The following is a 15,685-nucleotide window of genomic DNA, read 5'->3' on the forward strand; positions in this document are numbered from 1 at the left end:
TTCCAAAAGAAAATCTAGGTAAACCTTTACGGAAATCTGTGTATGTTGTCCCTCCAAACGATTCAGATGATGATGAATCATCAGACGTAGAAACGTCAAAAGCTAAAATGACAAAATGGGCTAGATATGAAAGGGAGGATTGGTCATCAGAAGATGACATACCTCTAATGGAATTAAAAAAAGGCTTAGAAGTAAGAAAATGTGCACAAAGTCAGACCATGTAACAATGGAGTCCGATATGGACTTTTCAGAGGGTGTAACCTCTTCTGACAGTGACCACGAAATGATTGTCGACATGGCAAGTGGGGCACACGGTAACTGAGCATTTGATTATAAAAAGACAAATGAAACTCCTGAGACTGATTTAAATATTCTTCTTGCTAAAGCGGTCTTAGCTGCCTGTTCCAAATAAAAAATAAATAAAGTATATATTTATGATTATTAAACATGAATAAATTGTGTTTTTCAGAATGGAAACTAAAAATGAATACATACATCTCTTGGACACCCCTAGTTTTTTTATAGATAACATGCCGTGCATGTATTTAGTTGTAGATGGATGGGTAATCAAGGCTCCCGATAATTTATTCACTCGCTCTCAATTATTAAATAAAGAATGGGCTACTAAAAATAATTTAGTTGTAATCGATAATTTATGTACCTTAGGCGATTTGAAAGAAATCCTTGATGATATTTGTGAAGCTAAAATAATAAGACGATGCCATTACGTAACTTTCATTAAATTATGTCACAAATTAAAAGTCGAGGACGATTTTATAAAAAGACTCTTACCTCTTGAAGAAATAAACTTTGACAACCTATCCGATTTTAATCACGCGCTATACATAATGACAAGAACCAAATATATAGGTTTATTAAAGCATATCTTCATCCAGAAAATGGGGTATACCATATAAAGAGGAATGTCCTCTGATTATAATGTCTTTAAAACAATTTTAAATCATAAAAGTAAAAGGCCAGGCTTTTATTTTACATAAATATTCTTTTCCAAGAATGATGAAGCTTGGAATATTCTCCAGTAATATTTGTTGCATAAGTTCAAGAACTGTTTGAGTTCATTAATCCTCCCTCATTTTCACAAACTGATGTGATATAACCAGTCCAAACTCTGCTTGAAATAAATAATAATAAATAATTTATAAATAAATGCTATTTTTCAGAATGATGAAGCTCAGAGTCTTATTCCTAGTTCTCTTGGCATACCCTGTTAAAATGTCTTTCATAAGAGAAAATGTTGTTTTTAAAAAAATAAAAGAGATAACTACGACGCGAGCCAGATGGCTAGTTGCTTTTGAGATAGGTTTAACTTCCTATCAAACGTTAATAACGACGCTTGAGGAACATTTGTCAGACACAGCTAATAGTGTGTCTGAGGAACTATTGAAGTATTGGCAACAGGAACGAAGAGACTCTAGTAGATATTTGAGATACAAAAATACTATCAGTATTTTAAAACACGAAATTTCCAATTTAAATTTAGCACAAACATTTCTTCTTAACGAATTGAGAGATATAAAGTCGCTTCAGGAAATAAAACCAAAGCGAGGTAAACGTGCACTTATACCTATTGTTGGAAAAGCACTTTCGTTTCTGTTCGGACTAATTAGTTCGGAGGATCTCGAATCAATACAAAACAATATAAATAAACTAGCTGAAAATCAAAAACACATTACGCATGTCTTGTCGGAGAGTCTCTCGGTTATGAAGCTGTCTCAAGGTCAAATTACGGAAAATAGAAAAAGCATAAATCAAATAATCAACAATTTAAATAATGTCAAGAATTTTAGTTTAGAGCTTTCTCAAGATGTACGGGATTTAGATAATTTTGTGAGATTGTATGCAAAATTTGATAGGTCTTTAACGAAACACATGATTTTATAGGTATAGCAAGAGATTACCTACAGCATCTTAAGCTTCAACTTAACATGTTGTCGCTTGGTCATTTGTCACCATCATGATCAGTTATTAGGCCAACCGATTTAAGAAATTCATTGCTAGAAGTAAAGTCCAAATTATGTGCTCAATTTAGACTACCTTTTGAACCGAAAGAAGATCTTTGGCATCTTTACAAAACATTAACTTGTACAACTCTAATAAACGAAAAAAAAATTTGGTTTTTGTGATATCAATTCCGGATCCTTTATTAGATATGCTGGGTCAGTTTGAAATATCTTCTGTTTATAACCTAGCAGTAAGTTCATTGAATATTAGTAAAGTCAATGGAATCAACATGTTGGCTCAATATGATTTGGAAACGAATAACCTTGCAGTTAATAAACAGAAAACGAAATTTATGATTTTGACTTCCGAAGATGCTCGACTAAATGGTAGACCGGGTGGAGAAGGTGATTGTTAATCCAAAAGTCGATGGACCGGACAACAGAGATTAGCATGTCGCTGCCTCTGCACCCTCCAAAGATGAGATGTCCTTTTCTATTCAGCAGTTGTATCCTTGGATAGGTGATCAATGTACTGAAGTGATGCTTTGAAGGGACCGAATTATGTATATACGATGTACCAGAAATATACATTGGTAACAATATTTAACATATATAGACATATAACGATATAAACACTATACGACGATGAATAACAATTTCAACTTACGGCGAGGAACAATTCGAAGTGATGGACACAAGAAGTACTAACTTTATAACAATTTCAACTTACGGCGAGAAACATTTCGAAGTGATGGACACAAGAAGTACTAACTTTATAACAATTTCAACTTACGGCGAGAAACATTTCGAAGTGATGGACACAAGAAGTACTAACTTTATAACAATTTCAACTTACGGCGAGAAACATTTCGAAGTGATGGACACAAGAAGTACTAACTTTATAACAATTTCAACTTACGGCGAGAAACATTTCGAAGTGATGGACACAAGAAGTACTAACTTTATAACAATTTCAACTTACGGCGAGAAACATTTCGAAGTGATGGACACAAGAAGTACTAACTTTATAACAATTTCAACTTACGGCGAGAAACATTTCGAAGTGATGGACACAAGAAGTACTAACTTTATAACAATTTCAACTTACGGCGAGAAACATTTCGAAGTGATGGACACAAGAAGTACTAACTTTATAACAATTTCAACTTACGGCGAGGAACAATTCGAAGTGATGGACACAAGAAGTACTAACTTTATAACAATTTCGACCTACGGTGAAGAATTGAAAAATAAACGTTACAAGTGAACAAACAATAATTCCTACAAAAGTGTTTACAGTTTGGACTTAAAGAAAAAGCTATCTGAAGATATCTTTTCTTTTGTTGGGGACGAGTGTAACACTATCGTGTTCCAGAAGGATGATACATATTACAAACATTTTAAATTAAAAATGAAATATAGACAATTATAGACTATAGCGAGAGATTTAATGACTATATTAACCTTATGTTGCAATTAACTACTTATTCAAAATTATGCCCAGTTAAATACGGATGACCACATTTATTTTAATGTTTCAATATGTGATTATCTAAATTGTGTCCAGTTGAACTTTTCCTTTAATTGATTTAATTCCGATAACGGAAGTAAAGGTGAGTTTGAATTGTAAATAGGATCATTACACTTCATATAATAGCTTTAATTCACATTGTTATAGAATGATATAAATATGAACATGTTTGTAGTTTGGATAGATTAAAATTTCCATCGTATCTAGTCGTTTTACCTTGCTGTTCAATAGACGTTTGTTTGATACCGCTCTGAGTCCTTTGCTACTGTAGGGTTACACACTTCGGTGTTGAAATGAATATCACACGTATCAATAATGTGGTTATTTTTATAAATTTCCTGTTTACAAAACTTTGAATTTTTCGAAAAACTAAGGATTTTCTTATCCCAGGCATAGATTACCTTAGCCGTATTTGCACAACTTTTTGGAATTTTGGATCCTCAATGCTCTTCAACTTTGTACTTGTTTGGCTTTATAAATATTTTGATATGAGCGTCACTGATGAGTCTTATGAAGACGAAACGCGCGTCTAAATTATAATCCTGGTACCTTTGATAACTATTTACACCACTGGGTCGATGCCACTGCTGGTGGACGTTTCGTCCCCGAGGGTATCACCACCCCAGTAGTCAACACTTCGGTGTTGACATGAATATCAATAATGTGGTCATTTTTATAAATTTCCTGTTTACAAAAGTTTGATTTTTTCGAAAAACTAAGGATTTTCTTATCCCAGGCATAGATTACCTTAGCCGTATTTGGCACAACTTTTTGGAATTTTGGATCCTCAATGCTCTTCAACTTTGTACTTGTTAGGCTTTATTAATATTTTGATATGAGCGTCACTGATGAGTCTTATGTAGACGAAACGCGCGTCTAAATTATAATCCTGGTACCTTTGATAACTATAAGCACCTTTATTGAAATAAATCTGTAAATTATCGTACTAACTCTATTTCAATGTTAATAGAGGATCTTCTATTAATCTGTAAATGGCTTTTTTCAGCAGGAATAAACGAAAGAGGTTAGAGCTTCATTGGTTAAATGTTACATTAGCGTATATGTTTGATACTGACAAACTGTTTTGACTCCATTCTGTCAATTATTTTCTTCTTTAATACAAAACCTGTCGTCCTTTCAAATTCCAATCGGTCGACACGGTTGGTTTGGCTGCGATATATGTCCTTGCTGGTAATTTGGTCCCTGATTTTTTTTCAGAGACCAGCAGAAGAGACTTTCGCCCTGAGCGATGCTGGTGATCGTTGACTATTAGTTTATGTAAACCAAGACAAAAGATACTATTTCAGACGTTTTTGTCGAGCTGCAACTTTTGTTGCAGAAAGCTCGACATAAGGATAGTGATCCGGCGGCGGCGGCGGCGGCGTTAGCTAACTTTTTAAAAGCTTTATTTTTTGGATTTTGGAAGGTGGAAGACCTGGATGCTTCATACTTTGTAAATAGATGCCTCATGTTACGTAGTTTCCGTCAGTCACATGTCTAATGTCCTTGACCTCATTTTCATGGTTCAGTGACTACTTGAAAAAAAATATTTTTGTAATGTTAAAATCTCTATGAAAAACTAAGGATTTTCTTATTCCAGGCATAGATTACCTTAGCCTTATTTGGCACAACGTTTTGGAATTTTGGATCGTCAATGCTCTTCAACTTTGTATTTGTTTGGCTTTATAAATATTTCGATATGAGCGTCACGATGAGTCTTATGTAGACGAAACGCGCGTCTGGCGTACTACATTATAATCCTGGTACCTTTGATAACTATTATTATAAGTAATAGGATAACTATATTTGGTATGTGCGTACCTTGCAAGGTCCTCATACTCGTCAGACAGTTTTCACTTGACCTCGACCTCAATTCATTGATCAGTGAACAAGGTTAAGTTTTGGTGGTCAAGTCCATATCTCAGATACTATAAGTAATAGGTCTAGTATATTCGGTGTATGGAAGGACTGTAAGGTGTACATGTCCAACTGGCAGGTGTCATCTGACCTTGACCTCATTTCCATGGTTCAGTGGTTATAGTTAAATTTTTGTGTTTTGGTCCGTTTTTCTTATACTATATGCAATAGGTCTACTATATTTGGTGTATGGAATGATTGTAAGGTGTACATGTCTGGATGACAGGTGTCATCTGACCTTGACCTCATTTTCATGGTTCAGTGGTCAAAATTAAGTTTTTGAGTTTTGGTCAATTTTTCTAATACTATATGCAATAGGTCAACTATATTTGGTGTATGGAAATATTTTATGATCTATATGTCGGTCGCACAGGTTTTATTTGACCTTGATCTCATTTTCACGGTTCATTGCTCAGTGTTAAGTATTTGTGTTTTGGTCTGTTTTTCTTAATTCATAAGCAATAGGTCAACTATATTTGTTGTATGGAAGAATTGTTAGCTGTACATGTCTGCCTTGCATGGTTCATCTGACCTTGACCTCATTTTCATGGTTCATTGACCAATTTTAAGTTTTCTTGGTTAATGTTGAGTTTATGTGACAGTTGTAAAAAAGCTTTATAATTTAGGACTATCAACATAATATCAATGATTAGTATAAAGAAGGCGAGACATTTCAGCATATGCACTCTTGTCTTGATTATATAGCAGATGCAAATAGATAGTTCTTATGGGATTAAAGACAATTATAAGCAACTAAAACAATTGTCACCTAAAGCTTCATGATCAGTATGCGAAAAACATAATTATGTGCTTATTCTTAGAACATCAGAAACTTAAAAAAAAAGATATAAATGCTCCTGGAGTCCTCTTTCTATACACAAATGCGGCACCGTAGCAAAACGTGTATCTAAAAAATGTGCTTTTTACGGTAAAGACATACCCTAGCTGATTGTGTGCTGATTCCAGATACGAGTTAAGATTTAACCGAATTTAAAACTACATAGAATATATAGTTTTATCTGTGTCTCGTGTATAATCCAGACTTTCTTTAGACAGTTGAGCTATCGATGAAAATAAAACTCGGAATAGGCCTTCAAATTCTTTTGTCGAACAAATGGTGTTTCTCTTTGAATGCAACGATTCGTTTGATTGGTCTATTTCAAATGGTTTTACAAGTATAGATATAGAGTTTGACTGTCCCTCTGGTATCAATTGTCCCTTTTTAGCTCACCTGGCCCAAAGGGCCAAGTGAGCTTTTCCCATCACTTGGCGTCCGTCGTCCGTCGTCCGTCGTCTGTCGTCCGTCGTCCGTCGTCTGTCGTCCGTCGTCCGTCGTCGTCTGGCGTCGTTAACTTTTACAAAAATCTTCTCCTCTGAAACTACTGGGCCAAATTACACCAAACTTGGCCAAAATCATCATTGGGGTATTTAGTTTAAAAAATGTGTCCGGTGACCCGGCCAACCATCCAAGATGGCCGCCATGGCTAAAAATAGAACATAGGGGTAAAATGCAGTTTTGGGCTTATAACTCAAAAACCAAAGCATTTAGAGCAAATCTGGCAAGGGGTAAACTTGTGTAACAGGTCAAGATCTATCTGCCCTGAAATTTTCAGATAAATCGGATAACCTGTTGTTGGGTTGCTGCCCCTGAATTAGTAATTTTAAGGAAATTTTGCTGTTTTTGGTTATTATCTTGAATATTATTATAGATAGAGATAAACTGTAAACAGCAATAATGTTCAGCAAAGTAATATTTACAAATAAGTCAACATGACCGAAATGGTCAGTTGACCCCTTTAGGAGTTATTGCCCTTTATAGTCAATTTTTAACCATTTTTCGTAAATCTTAGTAATCTTTTACAAAAATCTTCTCCTCTGAAACTACTTGGCCAAATCAATCCAAACTTGGCCACAACCATCTTTGGGGTATGTAGTTTGAAAAATGTGTCCAATGACCCAGCCATCCAATCAAGATGGCCGCCATGGCTAAAAATAGAACCTTGGGTAAAATGCAGTTTTTGGCTTATAACTCAAAAACCAAAGCATTTAGAGTAAATATGACATGAGGTAAATTTGTTTATCAGGTCAAGATCTACCTGCCCTGAAATTTTCAGATAAATTGGACAACCCGGTTTTGGGTTGCTGCCCCAGAATAAGTAATTTTAATGAAATTTTGCTGTTTTTGGTTATTATCTTGAATATTATTATAGATAGAGATAAACTGTAAACAGCAATAATGTTCAGCAAAAAAAGATTTACAAATAAGTCTACATGACCGAAATGGTCAGTTGACCCCTTTAGGAGTTATTGCCCTTAATAGTCAATTTTTAACCATTTTTCGTAAATCTTAGTAATCTTTTACATCTTCTCCTCTGAAACCACTTGGCCAAATTACACCAAACTTGGCCAAAATCATCATTGGGGTATCTTGTTTAAAAAAATGTGTCCGGTGACCCGGCCAACCATCCAAGATGGCCGCCATTGCTAAAAATAGAACATAGGGGTAAAATGCAGTTTTGGGCTTATAACTCAAAAACCAAAGCATTTAGAGCAAATCTGGCAAGGGGTAAAATTGTGTAACAGGTCAAGATCTATCTGCCTTAAAATTTTCAGATAAATCGGATAACCTGTTGTTGGGTTGCTGCCCCTGAATTAGTAATTTTAAGGAAATTTTGCTGTTTTTGGTTATTATCTTGAATATTGTTATAGATAGAGATAACTTGTAAACAGCAATAATGTTCAGCTAAATAAGATCTAGAAATAAGTCAACATGACCAAAATCGTCAGTTGACCCCTTAAGGAGTTGTTGCCCATTTTATTCAATTTTTAACAATTTTTACTAATTTGGTAAATTTTTGTAAATTTTTACAAAATATTTTTCACTGTATCTAAAGGTCCAAGTTTATTATAGATAGAGAAAATTCTAAGTACCAAGAATGTTCAGTAAAGTAAGATCTACAAACACATCACTATCAGCAAAACACAATTTTGTCATGAATCCATCTGTGTCCTTTGTTTAATATGCACATAGACCAAGGTGAGCGACACAGGCTCTTTAGAGCCTCTAGTTTTATCTTACCACTGTTGCTTCTAATTCTTCCCTTTAAAATATAAATACTCGATCTAGTTTAGTATGGCGTTCATTATCACTGAACTAGTATATATATTGTTTAGGGGCCAGCTGAAGGACGCCTCCGGGTGCGGGAATTTTTCGTTGCATTGAAGACCCGTTGGTGACCTTCTGCTGTTGTCTGTTCTTCTATGATCGGGTTGTTGTCTCTTTGACACATTCCCCATTTCCATTCTCAATTTTATTCCTATGTACACATTTATCTACAAAAATGAACGAAAAACAACATTGACAGACATCAATTAACAACATGTTTGTGAGTACTGTAGATCCTCTTGACTCTTTCTCCCTAACCTATACTCTTTTAAAAATGTAACTATGCTATTGATCAATATGATCTAGGTGTTTCCAATCACAAATTTATGCTCTGTGAGGCGTTTTGCAATAGTGTATCGGGGTAAACAAAAAGCTACGATCATCCTACTTATGAAATCGGAAGACTTGCAAGTATATGATTTTAGATGTTATCATTTTCTAATTAACAATAATTGCATCAAATCAAAACCAAAATGGACCTTTTGATAACAGAATTAACAAAAGAAGATAGTTTGTAATCTATTCTATAAAAATGTTTCTTATCAACGATCTGCAGGTTTATGATATTATTTTATTGAAATTCAAATACCATAAATAATCGTAGTAATCAGATACAAATTATACTTATTTTCCAAAAAAATATTTTAGTCATATTATATTTCTGATGTAATTTAATTATTCAATCAAATCATCGACTTAAGTATTAATTTTTTGATTTATCAAATTAATGATGAAATTATATATAATTATTTTTCTATATGTTCTGGAATACCGATTTTTTCCTTTGATTAAGGAAATAATAAATTTTAACATGTTTTGCAATTGTATCTTTATTATAAACCTCGTTATATCTATCAATAATACGTGTGAGATTAATAGGTTTTATGCACGAGTGACGTTTTAGTGTTTAATGAATATAGCATGACATGCATTTGTGTTTTTATTTGAAAATGCCTGTACCAAGTCAGGAATATGACAGTTGTTGTCCATTCGTTTGATGTGTTTTATCATTTGATTTTGTCATTTGATTGGGGACTTTCCGTTTTGAATTTTCCTCGGAGTTCAGTATTGTTGTGATTTAACTTTCTATCATTCCTCGATGTTTGTTCTTTGTTTTGTGCCATAAAAATGCAGGTTCTAAAGATATGATTTTTTGTTTTTCCTATGAACTTTTTTTATATATATTATCTCATATATATATGTTAGCGGCAATAAGTGAAGTTAGGCATTAAGCTTAAATCCTAGGCAATAAGCTAACGCCTAGGCATTAAGTCTAATGCCTAAATGATGTTAGGCATTAGTCTTAAATCCTGAAAAATGTGTCCAGGCATTAAGCTTAATGCCTAAAGTATAAATGCGAGTAAATAAAAGACATTTATTCACAATTAAATAAAAATTATACATTTGTTACATAATAACATTACGAGAACTGAAGTTTAAAATGTCATCTACTGGAAATAAAATCACAGATAAAATATGTTTTACTATTAAAACTCATCAAATATTACTTATAAAACATGAAAACTTGATACAAATTTGTGTTAAAATCATTTGTTATCACAAGTTGTCGAACTGTGGCACCGACTATTGCACTTTCTCCCGTTTTTCTTGCATTTGCACCGGTCACTTAAACATTTAGATTTACAAGAACATTTAAAAAAATCCTTGACCTCCGGATAATGACTGATGGGTTGCTGCCTCACGTACACTTAAAGTTGTTTCACAATTAATTTCCTCTTCTAGAATTAAATTTTGTTTACATATTCCCATCTCATTTGTTCCAAATGTTCCTAGAAGTTGTCCAAACCTTGTAGCCACAACAGCATTGCCCTTATCATTGACCTGAAAAAATAAACAGATAAAATTCTTATGCAGGCAGTTTGATTATTTTCATTAAAATATCAATAAAGACTTATTTCTGAGAGTAGAATTAATTAGGTATTTGCATTTTTTTTCAGTGAATTACGAAATGAATTCGTGTTGCATATGGTCACTTAATGCGAATAATCCAGATAAAGAAGTGAAAAAGACAAGATGGCCTGAGGGTATTTAACAAATGTTTTAACAAAGAAAGTTTACTTATCCAATAAAATGGTATGAGCAAAAAATCATATCTTAATTTTGTCTACTTTTGACCAGTTCAAACCAGCTTGACCAGTGAAGTGTAAACATTTTCAAATAATTAGTATAAGGATTATATAGAATCTCCCTTTTTTATGGGATACAATCACTGTTTTAAATCTTTTTTTTATCTTTTGTACTTCCACAAAAAAGTATGAGTTAATTCTGTTTTAAATAAGAAAAGAACTAAAATTTGAAGATTTGTCAGATAAACGTAAATTAATATTAGGAATATAATTAAGAAAATACTTTATTTCCAAAAAAATCACTAAAATCACATAAATTCTAAAATTTCAATTATTGCCTAAAATCATGTTCGGCAATAGGATGAATAATCATCACCAAATTTCAGGTAATAAGCTTAATGCCTGGAAATTTCAGGCAATAACTTAATGCCTAGGCGTTAGCTTATTGCCTAGGATTTAAGCTTAATGCCTAATTTCACTTATTGCCGATAACATATATATATAATAACATACGGTCTGAAAGTTTTGGTAATTGATGTTTATATCCTTTTTTTGTATAATAGTTATAAGGAATTGAGAGACCGATTTTTTTTTAACAAGAGCGGTCATTTATAAAAACTTATATACAAAAACAAACATTCCCACCTTGAATATATTATGAATAAAGCATAATTATGTTATGAAAAACAAATGCACTATCGAATAAAACATAGTCATGTTTATAAATAGAACTATGCACAATTTTGTTGAAGTTTTGACGTCATTTGTTGTTGTTATCGATATCATATCATTATATTTTAAAGCACTGCTTTTATTGTGCATTTTTCAAAATACATTATTTTTACATCTGATATGACCTTTTGCCGCAGAAATTTTTTGAGCTTTTGACTGATAAACGACCAAATTTCGTATAAATACGCGGATATTATCGAATGCAAAATAGCATTTATTATATTGCTTGTTATAATTAAATTTCTTCAATGAATACTCATGCAAACATCTTTTAAGAACATAGATATTAAAATTGTTTTGTCGTGAGTAATATATCTAGGACTCTAAAGTGCGATGGTACTCTAAAGTGTGATGGTCACGCTAAAGTGCGATGGTCTACGCTAAAGTACGATGGTGTATCACGCTAAAGTGCGATTGTTGTTTGTTTGATAAAGTACGATGGAATATCACGCGAAAGTTCGATGGCCTAAAAGGGTAATATAATTGTTAAAATGGTAATTTTGATGTGACAAAAATCTATATATCCTGTGTATGATTTTTTAAATTCGGGCATTTCAAATATTTTGATAATTAGTGTAGCTTGCAGTTCACATGTAGTCTATCCCTTATGTGAACTTCTCCCCTTAAAGTCGTCATCGTAAGTTACAAATACAAAATTCGTTCATTGTGTATGTGTAACATTTAATAGTTAAAATCTTTATTTAAAAGAGAGAGAAATGCAATGTTCTCCGAGCTTTCTCCATTTCGCAGCGAGTACAAATACAGGTTGTATTTTCCTACAATGTACAAAATAATGTTTTAGCGGACAATTTATGATTTACGCATGAAAACATGTACCTTATATTTTACCGACTTTAATTTTCAATAAAATCGACAATATTTTAACGGGGATCGCAAAGTAAACTGCGACATAAAAAATGATTTCAATATCCGTTAGCTTCTAATAGAAACAAGATAAAAGATACTTATGCGTATATTTTTATATCTATATAGTAAAATGATCGACTTCAGGACATAAGTACTTCTTCCAGCATCACCCGGGGAAAAACCATTTGCCTCAGCCGACAAAGCACGGTTAGGTTTGAATTAAGTAAGTCATGGACATTTGTTTTAAAGTTGGTAAACAAATATTCTATATTTATCGGCATGTTCATTTTTTTCTTGTATTTATAAACGACTGTTCACGTCATAATCAACAGAACGTTTACTACGTCTATACTTTCGAAGACCATCGCACTTTAGCGTGTGTAGGCATCGCACTTCAGCGAAGACCATCGCACTTTAGCGTGACCATCGCACTTTAGCGTCCCCATCGCACTTTAGAGTCCTATATATATATATATATATATATATATCAGTAACAAATCATGAATACCGAAAACTTGTGTTAAAGAACGCCAAAGAATATCCCATGATATCTGCGAATATATGACTGTTATACAGAGAGGTTTGGTCATCCATTAAACCAGGTTCAACCCACCTTTTGTCTTAAAATGTCCCGTTAAAAGTCAGAAACATGGCAGTTGTTATCAAATAGTTCGTTTCTATGTATGTTGGCGTTTGGGTTTTGTTGCACTTCAGTGTTCCTGTTGTTCCTTTGTTTTCCTGTTATAGTTGATGTATTTCCCTCGGTTTTATTTAGTTTGTAACCCAGATTTGTTTCCTCTCAATCGATTATGACTTTTGAACACCGTTATACTACTGTTGCCTTTATTATTTACAAACATAAATATAATATACAACAATAAACCCCATTATTACGATAAACAATAATTATATCACTAGACTATAATTGTTATTACGGTGAGGTTGAATTCCCTGTCATTTATTCATACTCCACACAGGAGCTTTTCTCAAAAAAGAATGTATCTATGTACCTTACCCTAATTTTCAAGTATAGAGATATGATTTTATTTTCTCAGACCATCCGCAAGAAACTTGCGGTCCTCCGATGGTCAGTTCTTCCGATTATATTATTTATAAGATCATGCTACAAAACTACACATTAAAGTGCATGACCATGTAAGGAAGGGATATCAACAACGACTTGAACATAATTTTCTAAATTGTAAATTTAACTTTATAGAACGAATACATGAATAGCACAGAAAATACAGTAATAAATGGCAAGGTAAAAAACTAAAGTGCTACGGATTTATTTGGTCTCCATTAAAGGGACTTGGGACTATCTTGGTTTTGTACCGTTAAAATTACCTAAGGAATGGTGTACTAATTTCATTAAATGTTTAGGTATACTAAGAGTACTGATAGCTTTATTTCTACATTTCCCGTCTTTATAGACGTATCATTACCAATTAGCCACTTTTATTTTCAGTTTACCTTTTAGTATAAACAGTTAAATTTTTAAAACCGGAACTGATATAACTGCTCAAATTACTTCGGATGTTTGCGTCAAACGGTTTCTTCTAAGGATTGGTACGTATGCATCGTAAGCGTTCCTCGGGTACGAACAAAAGAAATTGAGTGAAACGTGATGTAAGATGTAGTTTCGAAACGTTATAATTGGGAACAACACAATTATCCTAGCATTTATAGATTCAACAACTAGCGATACCATAATTACCTGTATAACATTATGCAAAGTTTAAACAGTCAACAGTGCACTTTCAGATAATGACTATGGAAACATGTTATGCAGGCCATGGAACCCGACAATGAAGGATAATTAATCAACTATAAATTTGTGTTTTATGTATTACGCTGTCGAAATCAAATTCATCATAATTAAGACGACAAAAGGTTATACAAAATTTGTAATAGTTATTAATAAATGTATATTTATATATACACAAAAAGTGTAATATATAGGAGAAAGGGAAGATGACACCCAGCAGGCAATCAAAACCAATATCTCAAGTAAACAGACAAAACCGAGGCAAATTAATAAAAATAAACAAACAAACAACATTATACAACTGATTTCTTTATGACTATTATTGTGTTCAAAAGCATTTTATAGAGATATATACACATATGTTTACAAGTATTGCAACACCTTGATTTTTTAAAACTCGAAAAATCAGCCTCTTATTTTGGATGAAATATGATAAAATATTTGTAAAATAATATTGAAACCTAGTTCATGATAACATTGGCATTTAAAAGAACAAAAAATGTTTGAAAAAAAATGAATTATCTAACCACAATTTTAACAAGAAGTAATTGTAACAGGATGCTGTTACGAAGTCTCCCAAACAAAGCTCCCATAACTCGCCATTCATATGTTCATTTGATTTGATTTTTTGTCCCAAGAATATATATGGCTTACGAGTAGGGATCTCCACCATTTACAAGTATTCAAACAGGAGGGGGTGGTGGTGATCCCCCAGGGAAGTTACCTACATTTCATTTGATTTGTTTTATTGTCCCCTACAAGAATATATATGGTTTTAGGGTGGGAATCTGGAACGTTTACAAGATAATAGCACATTCTCAAATTGAACAGGGTGGGGCGACCCCCAGGAACTTCCCTTTAATTTAATTTCATTTGTTTTATTGTCCCCTACAAGAATATATATGGTTTAGGGGTGGGGATGTTGACCGTTCACAAGTTTTCAAACAAGAGGGGGTGGAGTGACTCCCTCCAGACTTCCCTTTTATTTCATTTCATTTGTTTTATTGTCCCCTACAAGAATATATATGGTTTAGGGGTGGGGATCTGGACCGCTTAAAAGATAATAGTACATTCTCAAATTGAACGGGGTGGGGGTGACCCCCAGGAACTTCCATTTAATTTCATGTGATTTGTTTTATTGTCCCATACAAGAATATGTATGGTTTAGGGGTGGGGATGTTGACCGTTTACAAGTTTTCAAACAAGAGGGGGTGGGGTGACCCCCTAGGGACTTCCCTCTTATTTCATTTCATTTGTTTTATTGTCCCCTACAGAATATATATGGTTTAGGGGTGGGGATGTTGACCGTTTACAAGTTTTCAAACAAGAGGGGGGGTGACCCCCCAGGGACTTCCCTTTAACTTCATTTCATTTGTTTTATTGTCCCCTACAAGAATATATATGGTTTAGGGGTGGGGATCTGGACCATTTACAAGATAATAGCACATTATGAAATTGAACGGGGTGCGGATGACCCCCGGGGACCTCCCTTTAATTGCATTTGATTTGTTTTATTGTCCCAATCAGGAATATATATGGTTTAGGGGTGGGGATCTGGATCGGTTACAAGATATAAGCATATTCTCAAATTGAAGGGGGTGGGGATGAACTCCCAGGGACTCCCCCTATATTTCATGTGATTTGTTTTATTGTCCT

At 33.5% G+C, this 15,685-nt stretch overlaps 1 long non-coding RNA gene across 1 annotated transcript; it reads right to left on the reverse strand.

Moving 5' to 3' along the window:
* Positions 1–10,043: 10,043 nt before the first annotated feature.
* LOC143062102 (uncharacterized) lies at positions 10,044–14,050 on the reverse strand. The gene is made up of 2 exons (XR_012974547.1): positions 12,875–14,050; positions 10,044–10,417 (listed from the first exon to the last, which is right to left on the reverse strand). It is a non-coding gene; the product is annotated as an uncharacterized LOC143062102 (long non-coding RNA).
* Between the last annotated feature and the right edge of the window lie 1,635 nt (positions 14,051–15,685).

The sequence above is a fragment of the Mytilus galloprovincialis genome, chromosome 2, assembly GCF_965363235.1.
Source record: "Mytilus galloprovincialis chromosome 2, xbMytGall1.hap1.1, whole genome shotgun sequence".
Taxonomy (NCBI): Eukaryota; Metazoa; Mollusca; class Bivalvia; order Mytilida; family Mytilidae; genus Mytilus; species Mytilus galloprovincialis.